The sequence below is a fragment of the Triturus cristatus genome, chromosome 3_2 (genome assembly GCF_964204655.1).
Source record: "Triturus cristatus chromosome 3_2, aTriCri1.1, whole genome shotgun sequence".
In the NCBI taxonomy this organism is placed as follows: Eukaryota; Metazoa; Chordata; class Amphibia; order Caudata; family Salamandridae; genus Triturus; species Triturus cristatus.
Genome location: NC_140584.1, coordinates 258,186,808 through 258,203,433, shown reverse-complemented (window position 1 = coordinate 258,203,433; position 16,626 = coordinate 258,186,808). Strand labels below are relative to the sequence as shown.

Genomic DNA, 16,626 nt, shown 5'->3' with positions numbered 1-16,626 from the left:
TGTTCTGGCATCAGCTTCCACTTTGTTTCAGCGCCTCATGGGGAATTTATTCAAAAACACAGCGGGAGTCGTGTTTTTCCGAGATGATATTCTTGTGTATGCAAAAACTGAGGTAGAGCACGACAGTAGAGTTAAACATGTACTGGATACTGTGAAACGTCATGGGCTAACCTTAAGGAAGGTCAAGTGCAAATGTTTTTTGGAGGGTGTGGATTATTTGGGTCACCACATTTCCAGCAAAGGAATTTAACCCAAAATTAAAATTTTAGATGCCATTCAAAATGCACCTTCACCCATGAATAAAGACCAATTTCGTTCCTTCCTGGGTCTTGTGGAATACTATGACACATTTGTGGGGAATTTTGCTAATAAATCCTCCTGTTTGCGTGAATTACTTAAGAAAAATGTTACGTTTGTGTGGTGCGACAAGTGTGTTGACCAATTTGATCTTCTCAAAAAGGAAATTGTGCAGGCACGTCCTTTGAAGTTGTTTAACATCAATGACAAATGTAATGTTTCTACTGATGCTAGCAATATAGGATTGGGCGCAGTTCTTCTGCAAAAGAGAAGTGATGGTCATGAAGAGATCATTGCGTTTGCTTCCAGGACTCTTCGTGGTGCTGAGAGTTCTTACTCCACCACTGAGAAAGAGGCGTTAGCCTTATGGTGGGGTGTCCAGTACTTTTGGAATTTCCTGTGGGGAAATGAATTCATCTTCAGGACCGATCACAAACCTTTGGTTGATCTCTTCACCGCCAAAGGTGGCGGTCATGCCACTCCACGGATTGCTAAATGGCAATACAGACTACAGGAATTCAATTATCGCTTAGAGTATGTTGCTGGTATCAAAAACAACATTGCAGATTGTCTATCTCGTTTACCCCTTGTCAAAGACATCAGCGAATCTTCTGAGGAGGATCTTGACATTGTGTGTGCTGTTGGTGCTGTTGCTCGATATATAGAAATAATGCCCCGGGATCAATAGTGTAATCATTAATGATTACACTATTGATCCCGGGGCATTATTTCTATATATCATGTTTATGTACCCAGATGCCGGAGGGTTATTTTGGGTTCCCCCCTTTTTTTGAAGAGGTTTATAATTACACTTGTTTAAGTGTGAGGGTGTTTTAAAATTAGAGACGCATCTTTATTGAGTGTATAATAAAAGAATCTGAAATAAGGATACCACTAGTCAAATTACAGTTTCAGTTTGAACTACAATACAAAACACACACGGGATACAATTATAGGAATTTCTTGATATGACAGAACCAGTAGTAGTGAGCTACACGGAAGAAGAAATCAGTGCCTTATGTAAAATTCCCTCGTTGTTGAGTGGCGACCAGATAGTGACACATGTCTTGAATATAGATAAGGTGGAGAGACTAAAACAATTGAAAAAGAAAAATATAAGAACCCAATTACATGCTCAGGTTCTATTGGAACATTTGAAAAATAATACCATCCCAGTGGGACTACAAGTGAGGAATATCCCTGTGATTTTCATTACAGATAAAGCCTATCTAGGTAAATTTGGTGGTGTGGGAACGAAATGTTCAAGAGATTGGATGGCACTGTCTATAGAAACTGCATTGAGATTGAATGAAGAAGAACTAAAAGAAATTCAATTACTAGAACAAGAAATCATAGGTGATACCACGATTAAAGATTCCAAAACTTTGTTAGAATCAGTCGAGAAAACAATTGCGGATTTCAAAACACATACCACAAATCAGAAAACCACTAAAGTAGCTAGAGACATAAAAAACTTCAAATTAGATGAGATATATCCGTATTTGAAGGAAGATTTCTATCAGAACAATAACCCTAGTTCACTAAATTTGCAGTATAGAGGTAGGTCGCGGACGAAATTCATTACTTTTTCGGATACCTCTTCAGATTCAGATCAAGGGTCGTACACTACTTATCAACCAAACCCACAGTATCCTAGATCCCAACCTCCTTTTTTTGGCAGAGGCAGGTATCGAGGCAGAGGAGGAGGAACAAGATGGAGAAATTTCAACACACAAATAGGCCAATACCAACAACAGGGCCAATACCATACTCCGGAACAGTATCAGAACCAAGAGTCGGAGACCTTCAGAACCCGGAAGAAAACATACAGGCGCTGAATAAAAACATTGAGTTGCCAAATAGATTAGAGACCATACCCATCTACAATCTATCAAAATATACTCCTACCGTAATGGAACTGTCTATTTTGAAGAAAGGGTTATCGTTTGTTCCCACGGCTTTGCAAAACCCTGTAGACACAAAAACTGAAATCTTACACTTCCTGAGAAAAGTGAGGCTGAAAGCCTTTTTCTTAGAAAGAGACAAAAGTGAACAAATTAATATAAGTGGTTTAAGAAACAAATCAAAGTTCATTCCTGAAAGTATTCTCTTGCCGAATGAAATCCTAATATTTGAAGAACAAATTTTGTGTGAGTTAGATGCTTTACAAAAAAAGAAAATCTATTATAATGCTAATTGTAACAAACAAGAAATCCAAGCCCTTAAAGATTTATCCAATAATCCGGCTATAATAATCAAGCCGGCCGATAAAGGGGGAGGGATAGTCCTTTGGGACACAGATAAGTATGACCAAGAAGTCATACGCCAGTTGTCCAATCCTTTGCACTATAGACCACTTGAAGTCAATCCCACACAGGATTTGAAATCTGAGATCTGGGAGATCACCAAAGAAGGTTTGGAAGAAGGGTGGCTCTGCAAAAATGAGTTTGATTTCCTTAATAGTGATAAAACCAAGGTACCTAATTTATATGTATTACCAAAGGTACATAAAACACTGACAGACCCGCCTGGTAGACCTATAGTGTCAGCATGTGGATCAATTTTGGAACCACTAGCAAAATACATTGATACTTTCTTACTCCCCTTGGTTAAATTAATTCCAGCCTACGTGAGAGATACAATGGATTTGATATCAAAGGTTGAAGGGTTACCATACAACAAAGAAAAACAACTTTTGGTATCCTTTGATATCGAATCATTGTATACCAATATACCTCAAGATGAGGCTTTGGCAGTTATGAAATACACTCTTGATAAAAGAGAACGCCCCCATCAAGTGCCTACGGAATTTTTAATAGCATTAGCAACTTTGTGCCTAAAAAACAATTTCTTTAGTTTTAAAGAACATCTATACCTCCAAGTATCAGGTGTAGCGATGGGCTGCAGTTTCTCACCAGAAATAGCAAATCTGGTAATGGCAGAATTTGAAAATAAGTGGATATATGGCGACACCAATCCATTTAAAACACAAATTAATTTTTGGTGTCGCTATATAGATGATATTTTTATGATTTGGGATGGAGATGAAACACAACTAACAGATTTCCACAATTGGTTGAATTCAAGGACTGTTGAATTCAACTTTACGAAAAGTGTGGATCACTTAAGGATAAATTTCCTAGATGTATTTATACAACAGGAGAATGAAATGCTAGGGGTATGTCTGTATACGAAGCCTACAGACCGAAACACCCTCCTACACTTCACAAGCAGTCACCCACGTACACTTAAAGAAAATTTGCCCTATGGGCAATTTCTTCGTGTACGAAGGAATTGCACAAACAAAACAGACTATTTCATTAATGCAGAGCTATTAAAAGACAAACTTATAGCACGAGGGTACCCAAAAAAGCTTGTGAAAGGTGCGCTCAAAAGAGCATGGTATACACCAAGAGATGCTTTATTGATCCCGAAACAACCTGACAAAGACACTCCACTAACGTGTGTGTTGACTTATGATCCCAAAGCTAATAAAGTTAAAAAAATCATCCAAAAAAACTGGAAATTGATTGAACGCTTGGGAATTCCAAAACCCCTGTTTGCATTTAAAAAGGGTAAAAATATTCGGCAGCAACTTGTGAGAGCCGTAAGACAGACTGAATTACCCAGAAAAGACTTAAGGAGCTTATTTAGTTTACCACCAGTGGTAGGCCATTTTCGTTGCCAAAATTGTTTGGCGTGTAATCTTACAGAAGACTCAAAACAGTTAGATATCAATGGCCAAACACATTACCAAAGGAGGTTTTCTAACTGTAATTCTAAGAACGCAATATATTGCGTAAAATGTCCATGTAATAAATATTACATTGGACAAACTACACAATCTGTAAAGAAACGTATATTACAGCACAAATCACGAATAAAATGTAAAGTACAAGGGGCTCCATTAGTGCAACATTTCCAGAATCAAAATCATTCGGAAAACGACATAAAATGGTCAATTCTTTGTTTAGTAGGAAATCTTGAAAAAACGGAACTTCAAACTAAACTGAACAGATTGGAAGCCAGATTGATAGAAAAATATCACACTGCAACAAGGGGCCTTAATGATAGAGATGAGATTTGGGCGCTGCTACAACAATGAGGCCACCTACAGAATGGTTGTGAGTCAAGGGAATATGTATATACATTTGGTTATATGTCTCCGAGACGTCAAACATGTTACTCTAATTACTGGATTAACAACATGTGTATAATATACTTGCGGTAAATATAAAGATTGTAAGGAGTGGCGTTTTTTCACATTGGGTTATAAGGTATCTTTATCAATTTGATTGTTGGCTTTATAAATAAATTGTTCTTTGAGATGAAGGTGTATAAACGTTTGGAGGTAACTTGATTCTATCTGTGGTGTAGGTGTAGTTTGGAATATTGAGTATGCCAGAGATGAGAATTGGTAAAGTTCGTCATTTCAGTAATAAGTTGTCCGAATATCTTTAGTCCTTCGTGGCACTCGATTAAACAGGGAGACATGGTGTCCTTCTTCTATTTTCACGGCCCGTTTTGCTTATTTAAAAACACTTCCGCGTCACGTGATCAGAGACGAGTGAAGTAGGAACATTAGAGACGGAGTGCGAGAAGCGTGGCCAGCTATAATTCGATTCAGGTAAGATAAGGGCAAAATGAAAGAGTGTTTTACGTAATATAATAAGGCAATAAGGATTGGAACCAATGCCTGTCTCTCCTTTGCTTTAACAGAGGCGATGGTATGAATATGAGGAAGGTGCTTGTTTTGGATTCATAGCGAAGTTGTAAGGTACGAACTCCTTCGGTTTGTGATCTAATGGTTGTTTGAACCAATTTAGATACGTTTGCTTAAACCTCGGGGGCAAATTAAAGCTGTCTCTATGGGGCCTTTGCTCTCATTACAGAACACGAGTAGAAAAGACCTTTGAGTACGAAGAATTTCGGGAATTAAGGGTCCTTTAATACAGATATGTTGATGGAAACATGACATGGCTTGCCAGTAAGTAAATAACATCTCTTATAAAATGGTTGGACCACTGGATTGGCAGTATAGGAATAATTCCTAATATTTCAATCGTTTGTCTTTAGCGTCTTGAAAGAAAAAATATCCACCTACCTCGAGCAATAATCGGAACAGAATAGGTATACTTTACTTGCACTAAGGTATGGAACTTAGTCATTTTGGAGTAAGAATTTAAGTTGGGAAGAATCAGCGTTGTTAAAACTTTTCTAAAGACACTTCACTTTCTTGGTAGGGAAGAACACGTCCAAGTATTTTTAAGTTCACTTATGGGTGATTATTTATTTCTTGTATGTGATCCGCCACTTCAGAGTTTGTAAATACTTTGTAAATATATTGAAATTCTTTGGTTGTATGATAAGTCCCGGTGTGTTTATAGTTGTATAATATATGTGAAACATAAATATTGTTTGTTTATTTATATAGATAAACAAAAAGGATTAATTAATTTGCTCTTTTAGGTTGGACTTTGAAAATATTGTAGATTTGAGTGCCCTAGTCCTGAGGAGGCCTGTAATTGACTTGGCTGAAACGCGTCGACAACAATGGTGAAGACACTCATGAGACTTTGGACTTTGTGTTAAGTAGTAGAGAGTACTTCAAAAGGAATGAGGTTGCAATAGTTGATCTCGAAGTGACTCTAAAAGAGTGTTCTTTTGGAAAGGAATGCTTCAGAGAAATAAGGTCAGAAGCATCCTGATTAACTATTAGGGTATCACTCAGACAAGATGCAATAAGGAGAATATAATTTCTTTGTCAGAGGTGCAAATATGGATGTGTTGAATTCGTTTTATGTATGTAAATAATGTATATGTTTGTATATATATGAAAAAGAAAAAAGAAAAAACAAGATATAGATATGGGAGATGAGTAAAGTATGAAATAAATATACATACTATCACTCAACCTAAGAGTATAACTATTTTCTTAGTGAAACTGTTTTTTGACTTCTATGTGGAAATAAAAATTTAAAAAGATTTCTCACAGAAAAAGAAGATAACTCATAGGAGGAGGCAACTTAGCTGTCTCCTCTATTAATGATTACACTATTGATCCCGGGGCATTATTTCTATATATCGTGTTTATGTACCCAGATGCCGGAGGGTTATTTTGGGTTCCCCCCTGTTTTTGAAGAGGTTGGTGCTGTTGCTGACATTGTGAAAGATGCAATTTCTTAGCGCGAATGGTTGCAAGCTCTATCAGCGGACAGCGAAATCCAGATGGTTGTTGACTTCTTGGTTCATGGCTGGCCTGTCAACAAGGATTTGTCTCCCGAGTTAATTCCTTTCAAAAGGGTTTGCTATGAGTTATCCATGGTGGAGGGAATTTTACGCAGGGGTGGTCTTTTGGTCGTTCCAACATGCCTGCAAAACAAGGTTTTGGATTTGGCTCATGAAGGTCACCTTGGTATTCGCTATGAAACGCAGAATCCGAGAGGACTTTTGGTGGCCCGGGGTGGACAGGTCCATTGAGCATTATGTCAGGGACTGTTGTGCATGTGTGCTGAGCGATAAGACTCAAGTAACTCATCCCTCTCCAGTTGATCCAGTTGTTGTCAAGGATCTACCCTGGTGCAAATTAGCTTTTGATGTTGCTGGTCCTTTTGGGATTTCTGGAGGTTCTCCTTTGCATGCTCTGGTCTTAGTGGACTATATGTCCAAGTGGCCGGAAATCAAGATTGTGGAGTGTGTGAATTATTTGTCTGTCATCAATTTTCTCAAAGAAGTGTTTCTCCGGGAGGGGTTTCCTGAGGAACTAATGACTGATAATGGGACCCAGTTGGTGTCTTTGGAAACGCAACATTTCCTTAAAGAGCATGGCATCAAACATGTTTTAACCTCACTTTATCATCCTCGCAGCAACGGATTGGTCGAACGCTTTAACCGCTTTATTAAAGATCAACTGCAATTGGCTTTGGTGAACGGTTTACACTGGCAAATGGCCATTGCAGACATGTTGTGGGCAATCAGAACTACTCCTCATATTAGCACAGGGATGTCTCCTTTCACTCTGCTTAGGGGAAGAGTTGCCAGTTCTAAGTTAAAAAAGGATTGGATGTCCACAAATGAACTTGATCAAGCTAGACTTGGCAAAGTAGAGAACAGCAGTTCAATCAAAGTACACCACTGTTTCTGAAAGAGCTTCTCCTGTGTGTGTGTTGGAGATTGGGTAAGAATCAAGAAGCCTGGCTTCGTTCGCAAGGGGACTTCTCGGCTCTCAGCCCCAGCTAAGTTGAAAGAAGTAAGAGACTGTGTGGTGGTGTTGGAGAATGGGAAGATCTGGAACAAGTGTGCCATTTCTGTTGTTCCTCAATCTAAAATTATGTACATTGGTGGGAAGATGGGTGTTCATTTTGATAGTGTTCATTTTGATCCCGCTGTAACTCCCGTTCTTCCAAGTTGCTTTTCTTCTAATGTAGTTCCTTCCAATAGGAATGTTCGTTCAGACTGTTCTTCTTTCAAAAGGTTTCCTCCAGGATGAGATCTAATCCGGCTAAGTTTCATGACTATGTAATGCATTGATGATACTATGTTTTTTTCAGTTGTTTAATTCTTGCTCCTTCTATTTATCTTATCGTTCTGTTATCTATTTCTCTTCTCTTCTTTTCCTTTTATTGTGTAGGAAGGGAGGTGTGACACCACTTACACAAAATTCACTCATGCATGACATTAATACTCATTTGGAATAAACACAACAAAAAAAAAATCTTACCAAAAAAATGCAACTACTGCAGATCAACCACTGCCGAAACCGCAAACAAGAATCAAAAGCTTTGCACTAGAATAAAAAGGGGAAATAAAACATTACATTCCCATATGCAAATAATGCACTAGTCCACACACTATCCACCAGCCAAGCAAAGGTGGTAGGTGAGCCTAACAGCATAAAGCCGATCTGCCCCCACAGAGAGCAGAAACAGCCAAAAAATCCACCCTCATAAAGGGGGAGCAACCCTTGCCCAAGGGGTCCCTCCCCAACACCAACATTTAAAAAGCTCTGGTGTCTAGTGGCTTCTGCCCCCTAGAGGACAGATGGGCCTGAAAACATATGGCTGATCTGCCCCCAAAGGGCCACGATAAATACCCCATAAAGGGGAGTTACCCTTGCCCAAGATGGGTGTTCATTTTGGTAGTGTTCATTTTGATCCCGCTGTAACTCCCGTTTTTCCAAGTTGCTCTTCTTCTAATGTAGTTCCTTCCAATAGGAATGTTCGTTCAGACTGTTCTTCTTTCAAAAGGTTTCCTCCAGGATGAGATCTAATCCGGCTAAGTTTCATGACTATGTAATGCATTGATGATACTGTGTTTTTTTCAGTTGTTTATGATGGGATCTGTATTGTACATTGCACGCTCTCTCTCATAGAATGCTCTTGTGGCACTGTTCCTTGCGTGGAACATGGAATGTGTTGCTTTGGCAGTTGCTGCCTGGGAGCTGTCTTGATGAGACACAATAAACAGAAGTACTTACCTTTTCTGTGATTGTACTTCCTTTCACATTCCGAGTGCACGATCGCACCCCATATGCGATCGAAGAGAAGGAATGCTTAAAAAGACATCGGAGGAAAGAAAAGCACTTTCCTTTCCTCCAATGCCTTTTTAAACCACCCCCCCACCCTCCCCGAGGACAAACTCCCCTCTAATCCGCCGGACGCACTGGAAGGAAATGGCTTTCAGCACATCCGGTATCATGTAATGACATCAGGGCGTGAGGCGCGCTGACGTCATTACATGATGTTGAGGGGCGGTGGGGGGAAGCAGACGGGCTTCCCCTGTCATCCCCGGTTAGGGCAGCTTTAAGGGCGGTCCACGGAGGTAGCACCAGCGCTTCCCCCGTGGGTGGGTGCTCGGACAGCCGGGAGCGGTCTGACGCACACGCCCACCATGACGTCGGATGGCTCCCGACCGTCCAACGCATGGACAGGGTTAAAGAAAAGGCATTGCAAGTTGAATTACGATGCATAGGCATGCTTGGTCACTTGATGATGTATTTGCCTGAGGACATCGGGACGCATTTGAGCACATTTCATCTGGTACCAGCAGCCATTTGGTATTTTTAATTTACAGTTCCAACATGGCAGATGACCATTGTAGAACAGCAAATTAAAAGTAGAAAAAGAAAAAACTGAAAGTTCATGGCAGTGTAAAAGAAAAAAAAAGAAAACAGTCCAATTGCATTTTGCAGTTGCTGGGCCCTTGTAAAAAAAAATATATATATATTTTAAAATGGAAAGCATTTGCGAGCAGGGAGGAGGCACGAGGAAAAATAGAGGGGGTGCAGGGGCAAGGCGAGATAAAAGGAATTTATGCACCGTTTACAGGTATGAAAAAAAGGGAAGAGAAAGAAAGATACGACTACAATGCAGGACCCAAAGCTATATGATAGTTTAAACTTAGAATTCCATGCGCTGCCAAATGTTCATCATCAAATAATTTTATTCGGGTGCCGAAGGCACTCATAAAAGTACAGAGTGTAAAACAACACACACATTATTTCATAAAACACATAAAAATATATTTACAAATTTCAGAGCCTAGAATTAAAGCCAATAAGTCTCGTCAATGCGAAAGCTATCGACTTTATCAATGTATTTTAGCCATGTTATACTGCAGTGTCGCTGAAAGTACAGAAAATAAATGCTATGATGAGGTCAGCACTAACCACGTCACAGCAGTAGTGAAACAAAACTTGAGGGGGTCCCCCTGCACAGTTCAGGGTGGGGGGGAGGGGCTCGCTCTATACTCTATACTCTAAGATTTAAGGCTTGGTGAGCTACAGCACGTGTACAGTACCAGAGGCAGCCATGGGCCTGTGGGGGATATTGATATGCCACTGCATTAGGGTGACCAGCCGTTCCGTATTTGCCCGGACAGTCCTGGCTTTTCAACAGCTGTCCTGGCAGATTTCAGGAAATGTAACTCATCTCCCGGTTTTTAGAGAGGGTTGACAGAAAACGGTGGGAGGTGCCTTTCTATATTTTTCCAAAGTGGAGATTGTTAGCAGCTGTTCTAAAAAGCATTTTAATTAACAGGCATGCTACTGGATTTAAAAAATGCTTACTGCCTCTTCTGAAATTCTCTGCTGAGGAGCGCTGTTATTCAGTGCACTCGATTGAAGCAACATTTTAGTCCTTCTATTTTTGTGAAATGTCCCGGTTTTTGGCTTTAAAAATCTGGTCGCCCTACAGTGCATCATAGCGCTTTTTAGGTCTCGCAGAGGGCAGCGCATGCGCTGCCTCTCCGAGGCATGAAGTAATCAGTATGTTGGGTGAAAGTGAAGGTAATTTCTACTGTTGCTTGTCATTGGCTTAACTCTGGCATTGATCTTCTTATTGGGCTTTTCATTGGCTGCTGTTCCGATACTCACTTCCGTTTATTACGGAAGCAGCACCGCCTAACTACAGTTTTCGGCCGCTTTTGTGTGTTCATCTGTAGTCCGTGAGCACTATATTCTTTTATTGTCTACCCGTCTTCCTCCTCCGGCTTCACCATGGACTCGCCTGCGGGCCCCACGGAAGCCGGTAGGGAGCAACTCGCCATGCCTGCTTCACTGGCAGTTACACATATTCCGGGTGCTGCGCTTCTTTCACCATAGTCCACTTTCCAATGCAAAAGCAGCTTTTTTTTTAAACATAGGGCGTGACTGTGAGCTCCAGAAAACAAACTCCGCAGGCACACGTGGATGCCTATTAATTACACTCGCCTCTCTTGCGCTTTAGCTTTAAACAGTTTAAGCTAAAACGTGGGTGACGAGATTACTTCAAAAGCAAAGAAATTGAAGTATTTTCTTCACTTTTAGGCAATCGCGGCACCCGCGCTTCAGCTTATGATGTTTATAGCTAAAACGTGAGTGTAACAAAAGTCAACAAATAGAAAAAAAGGCGTGGCCGACATTTTTTTTATTTGCTTACTTTTGTTACAATTGCCGCACTCGCGCTTTAGCTATTAACATTATAAGCTAAAGCGTGGGTGAAAAGGAGGGAAATTGTTCTTAAACTGCTGAGTACGGAGAAACCGAACTGCTGCAGTGCCAGGAGAGGCAGCGGATGCTGTTGACTCTAGCAGGGAGTCCCTAGCCCCTGTTCCAGGTCCCATCTGCGAGTAGGGGCCTTCCACACTTCCTGTACTCTTCCCAGTGGTGTCTTTACTTAATGTTCGACCCTCACAATCTGAGAAGCCACTGTCTGCCGGGTCCCCATGACTAGGTGTTCCAGTAACGCGCAGCTTCAATGATGTCTTCGGTAAGGCAGGGTGGTACTTCACAATTCACCTTCTTCGCTGAGGTGAAGTTTTCTAAGGACGACCACACTCAACGACTTAGTTAAAAGCACTTTGGACTGCACACGATAACACTGCTCACAAAAGCAGCAACACGTCCCCAGGCAAGATTGTGCTGGAAGAAGATAAAGTGCCTACACAGAGGGAAGTAGTTATTTCTGAAATGATGTCTCTTTTTAAGTTTTACATCTTTTTGAACGAGTTCTCAACATTAAGAAAATCGGAAACGTTTGTGTGGTTAATCTGCCCTCACCACAGGTTTCTGTTTGGGGCCACCTTTTTCCAGTTTCACATTTGTCGGGCCTTTCTATCACTGAAAGACTATACAACATAAGCTGTATGTGAGTCGGTCACACAGCTCACCCTCCCAAAACAGTGTGCTCTGTGCTCTCTCCTGTGTACATTGTGTCCTTTCAAGCGGTCTGCCCCGCTATCCCTTTCCCGCCCTCTTTCTATCTCTCACGGATAAAGATGTTGGGCCCTGCAGCGATGTAAGAATAGAATGAATTTTTCTTTTTTCCGTGCCGCTCTGTCTCAGCTCTAAAGTCATTCATAGCCTCGGGTGCTAATCCATGGCTGCTGCTGCCTTTTTCATCCTTATAGCTTCCGTTTCACTTAACTCGAAGAGACAAGACACAAGTTGTAATGGTTGATTAGCCTCATTCAACTAGAAAGGGCAGCTGGGTGCATCCGGCTGGGCTGATATCTTGTTGTTTATTGCCACTGGGGTTAGTAGGACTTTTGGTGCTTGTTACAGCTGTTTTTCTCAGAGCCATTGTGGATTATCTGCGTTTCAGTCTAGTTTCCACTGGTATTTTTGCTGACTTCATATTGAAATGTACATCTGGTCTCTAGGTAAGGTTACCAGATGACTTAATTTCACCGCTTTACAGTTCTGGGCATTTCAGTATCAACTTGGTACATTCTGGGAGTTGTAGTCTTGGTCCTTTCAACTGACGCAATTGGAATAACAGTGCAAAAAACAAGGATTTCTAAACGGAAAGCTCAGGGAAAACAGTGCCCCTAGTGGCATGGAGTCATATGGCTACCTAACCTCTAGGATCACTGTCCAACACACACTCTGTATTTAGCCATAAGCACTTAATCTTATAAAACTAGAATACTGAAACTGCAAATACGAACTCAGTTTTCTTATTTTCATTGGAAATTAAAGTATTCAATTTTTAATTACATTTCACAAAGTATTAACTAGCCCTGTGTTATAAGACTGAATTTCGCCCAGCCCTGCTTTTGTGGTCGGCCGCAATAAGCATTCTGGGAGTTGTGGTTTTAGTGTTTGCATTATATAACTATGCGGTCTGTCCCCTTAGACACCCTCCCTCCCCCCCCACCCCCCCCCCGACTGACGCCCATACTTAATGGTTCGTGAAGCGGGCGCCGTTGTGGACGCTTCCTCCATGTGCCATTGTTCCCCCTCCCTCCCCCATCCATGGCTTCCAGGGCGGGCTCTGCTTAATTTCACCCACAGACTGGGCTTTTAGCCATTTCGGGCCTATGAGACGAGGCAACTCTAACCGAGGCTGCATCTCCTGGAGTGCATTAATGATTCTCATGGTCTGCTTCAGTTCATGCCAGCTGGCGCTGCGGTCACTGACTCTTTGCCAGTCCTACCTTCTGCTGACTCTAGAAATGCTGGCTTCTCTCATGCACTGCCTTGTTAGGGTTGTACTGGGCCCAAAAAACATACCGGCACTCTCACCATTAAAAAAATGCACCCTTGATGTAAGCAGTCTGTTTTAAAGAACAATTAACCAGTGATTCTGATCCATCCCCACCGGCCTCTCTTTTCACCTAGATTGGCTTGCATGCGCTCATTTTCACAGTAACTGTCCCAAAATGTTTCATTTAGATGGGCTCTGCTGTCATTTCAGGGGACTCTTCTTAATATTTGACTGACTCTATCCCAGCCCTTCTCGTCTGCTACGGGTAGTGCCTTGACGTGACTGGTTCTGTCCTAGCTCAACGGGACTTCCAGGGTCCATGCTATAATGTTATTGACTCTGCAGTTATTTACAGACTCCAACCAGACACCCAACTAGTCTCACGCCGCCGTCATCACCATCCTTTAAGAGGATTCGTCCTGAAATCTCACTGACTCCTCCCCGGCCTAACCGTCTTTTAATATACCTTCTTGCCAACAAACTGTCCTGTTCCCTCGGCCTCGCTAATACTTTCATTTTATGCTGGCTGAAATAACTTATAAAACTAGCTTCCGCTGCACTTTGTGACATTCTCAAATATGTCACTTGACAGCTTGAGCTTCTAAATACCAAAGTCAGAATTTCCACAGCCCTGAGGTTTTCAGAAAGGCCGCGCATTGTGGATGGGAAGGAAACAGCAGGGATTCAAGGTCTGAGTAAGCAGTTGCTTGTGGTCGGTGCTGTCCTGCTGCTTGAGAAAATTACCTTCTGCCATAGCTCTGCTGACGTTAAACACTGATATATTTATACAAAATAATAGTTTATGTTATTTTTGTTAGTGCATAAGAGCCACCCTGTAGTCCACGGTACGGTCTCCTGTAACACCTCAACTCTATTCTGCCAGCAGCCAATCACATGTCGTGAGTCATATTTCGCCACTGAACCTTCCAGCAATACTGCTTGTGCATTTTTGTAGGCATGCCACAGTTTTCTGAGGGCTCCTGTTCCGTCTTCCGTCCCCCAACACCCTCCCGCTTTGCAGCTTATCCCCTCCCCCCACCACCTCCCTAATCACCCACCCCAGCTTTTTTCGTCTCTTAAAGAACTTCTCTCACATACTAGGATCCTTTCTATCCTTCTCCCTCCCTTGCTCTTCCTCACAGTGCCTCCATGGCGATCTGACTATTTGCAAGCAACAGAACAAAGCATGCAAATAAAAAAAACAAAAGTAAAAAACATTATCAATTTCAAAGCCAAGAGACAACGCCATGAGCTCTAACTTTAACAAATGCGAGACCTAATGCATTGCAAATGCTTGTTTTCTTTACTTTTAGCCTGGCTGCTGTACAACATGGCTAAACAAAACATTGAGAAAGCCAAGCTGCTTTCATGTAGGTGAAATCTATTGGCTTTGCCAATGGTTTGTTTTTTTATCAGTGGCATTTTTAAAGTGCTTGAGGCACCGAACAACTGTTTTGTGGCAGTTAACAAAAGGTTTCTGTTTAGGTCCAGCATTAGACCTTTAGTTTGAAAAAAAACAAAAAATCTTAAAAAATACACATATATACATACATAGATAGAGGGGCTTTAGCCCAGTGGTCTTCAACTCTTGGTCTGTTTAATTTTTTTAAAAAAATACTATTGGCCTGGCAGTTCTCTGCACGCTGCTACCAGTCACAAACGACTTTCTGCAAACACAATCGGAAAGAAGAGTTTACCTATGTCAATTTACTTGCTCTTAACGTTTCAAAGGCACGGTCTCAGTACGATGGTACAAAGTGGTTTCTCGTGAATTAGATCCTATGTTCGATCCTGGTACCTGCTGTCAACATTTATTTTTTTAATGAAGTGCCATTTGTTTAATGTATTAGTCTTTAACTAATGTTTTTTTGTTCAAATATAAGAGTTGTTTACACTTACAATGTTTACATTTTTCCTTTCCGAACTCAGCGTCTTCATTGACATGAGCGCGGTCATTAGCTTCGTCTCTCTTTCTATGGTCGCAGCGCCACCTAGTGCTTTTTTTAAATACCTTCTGCGTGATCATTTTACACATTTATAAAACATATAAAACCCTTTGTAGATACAAATCTTCTAATTGTAATATTCCTGTTTTACAGGACAAAATCCTGAATATAAATCTAAAAAAAAAAAGAATTGTGAAAATTATACACGATGGCTTTTATTTTCCATTACAACAATTTCACTCTCTTGAGCAATTAACAATTAAAGCCCTTGTAAATATGTTAATACACCCAGTATAGTTTTCAGCACAGCATATTTACGTCACTGTCGGAAGTTGTGCTTCTTATAGCATTAAAGGTCTAAAGGAACAGAAAGGATACTTGGAATTTTGAGTAGTCCATGCTGTTTTATCGCAAGAGAAGCAGAATTTCTTTTTATTATTTTCCAAAGTTCCATGGTATAGCTAAGCTAACAATTCATTCAGTTAAATGAGGTGATGGCTGCCCAAAAAGGTGTAAACGTTTTCCCAGTTATTTTATGCATATTTCCGGTCAGTAGTGATGCATAAATATTTAGAAATATATTATATATATATATAAACGTAGTCATTCAGCCCACTTGATTTTTTGATCTTATCTCCTTCTGTATGTTCTATGTAACCACTTTGCGACAATATAATATTTATAGAGAATTGGTACTGCAAAGCTGTCTTCTCATCCAGTTGTAGGCAGGTTTGCAAAAACATTCCGGCATACATGCCACCTTAAGAAATCAAGGAATATTTTTCAGGACTCTAAACTTCGAAAATGCAGCATGTTTCAACAGCAGCACAATAAAAGCTTAGGATGCACATTTTAATAATACGGAGTTTGAATTTCCACCTCTGTGCAGTTTGATATGGATGTTTGTAAACCTGTCCGTTTGAGCATAGGACAAAGAGACCCGGATTCTGAAAACTGGCACGGAACGCAGAGCAGCCGCCAAAGAGGCTGCGCCGCGTTGTGTGACAGGGCGAGAGCAGGAGAGTGCCATTTTCACAGAGACATGGCACTCTCTTCCCCCCTCCCTTGCACCGGTGCGTAGTTCTGCTGCCGTGCACCAGGCACACACCTTAGCGCCATGGTGCTAGGGTGCGTACCTGAGTCTACCATAGGTTTTATAAAATGCTACGACTACACACACTTCAAAGCTTTTCCGACTTTGTATGTGTGCTGCATAATGCAGAACACATGCAAAGTCAGAAAATAAAGGAGAAATGAAAACATTTCTCCTTTTAACACCTGCTTTACAGCGGCGTTAATTTTTGTCGCTAAACCAGGCCTACTAATGTTAGTAGATAGGGTTTAGCGTTAAAAAGCATGGGTGGTTGCAAGGAAACGCCCATGGACCAACCATGTAACTCCCCCCTTGACGCAAACTA

At 41.1% G+C, this 16,626-nt stretch overlaps 1 long non-coding RNA gene across 1 annotated transcript; it reads left to right on the top strand.

Annotated features, from left to right (window-relative positions):
• Window positions 1–5,198: 5,198 nt before the first annotated feature.
• On the top strand, window positions 5,199–5,924 carry LOC146857077 (uncharacterized). Its single transcript, XR_014979539.1, has 3 exons — window positions 5,199–5,284; window positions 5,374–5,448; window positions 5,767–5,924. It is a non-coding gene; the product is annotated as an uncharacterized LOC146857077 (long non-coding RNA).
• The last annotated feature ends 10,702 nt before the right edge of the window (window positions 5,925–16,626 follow it).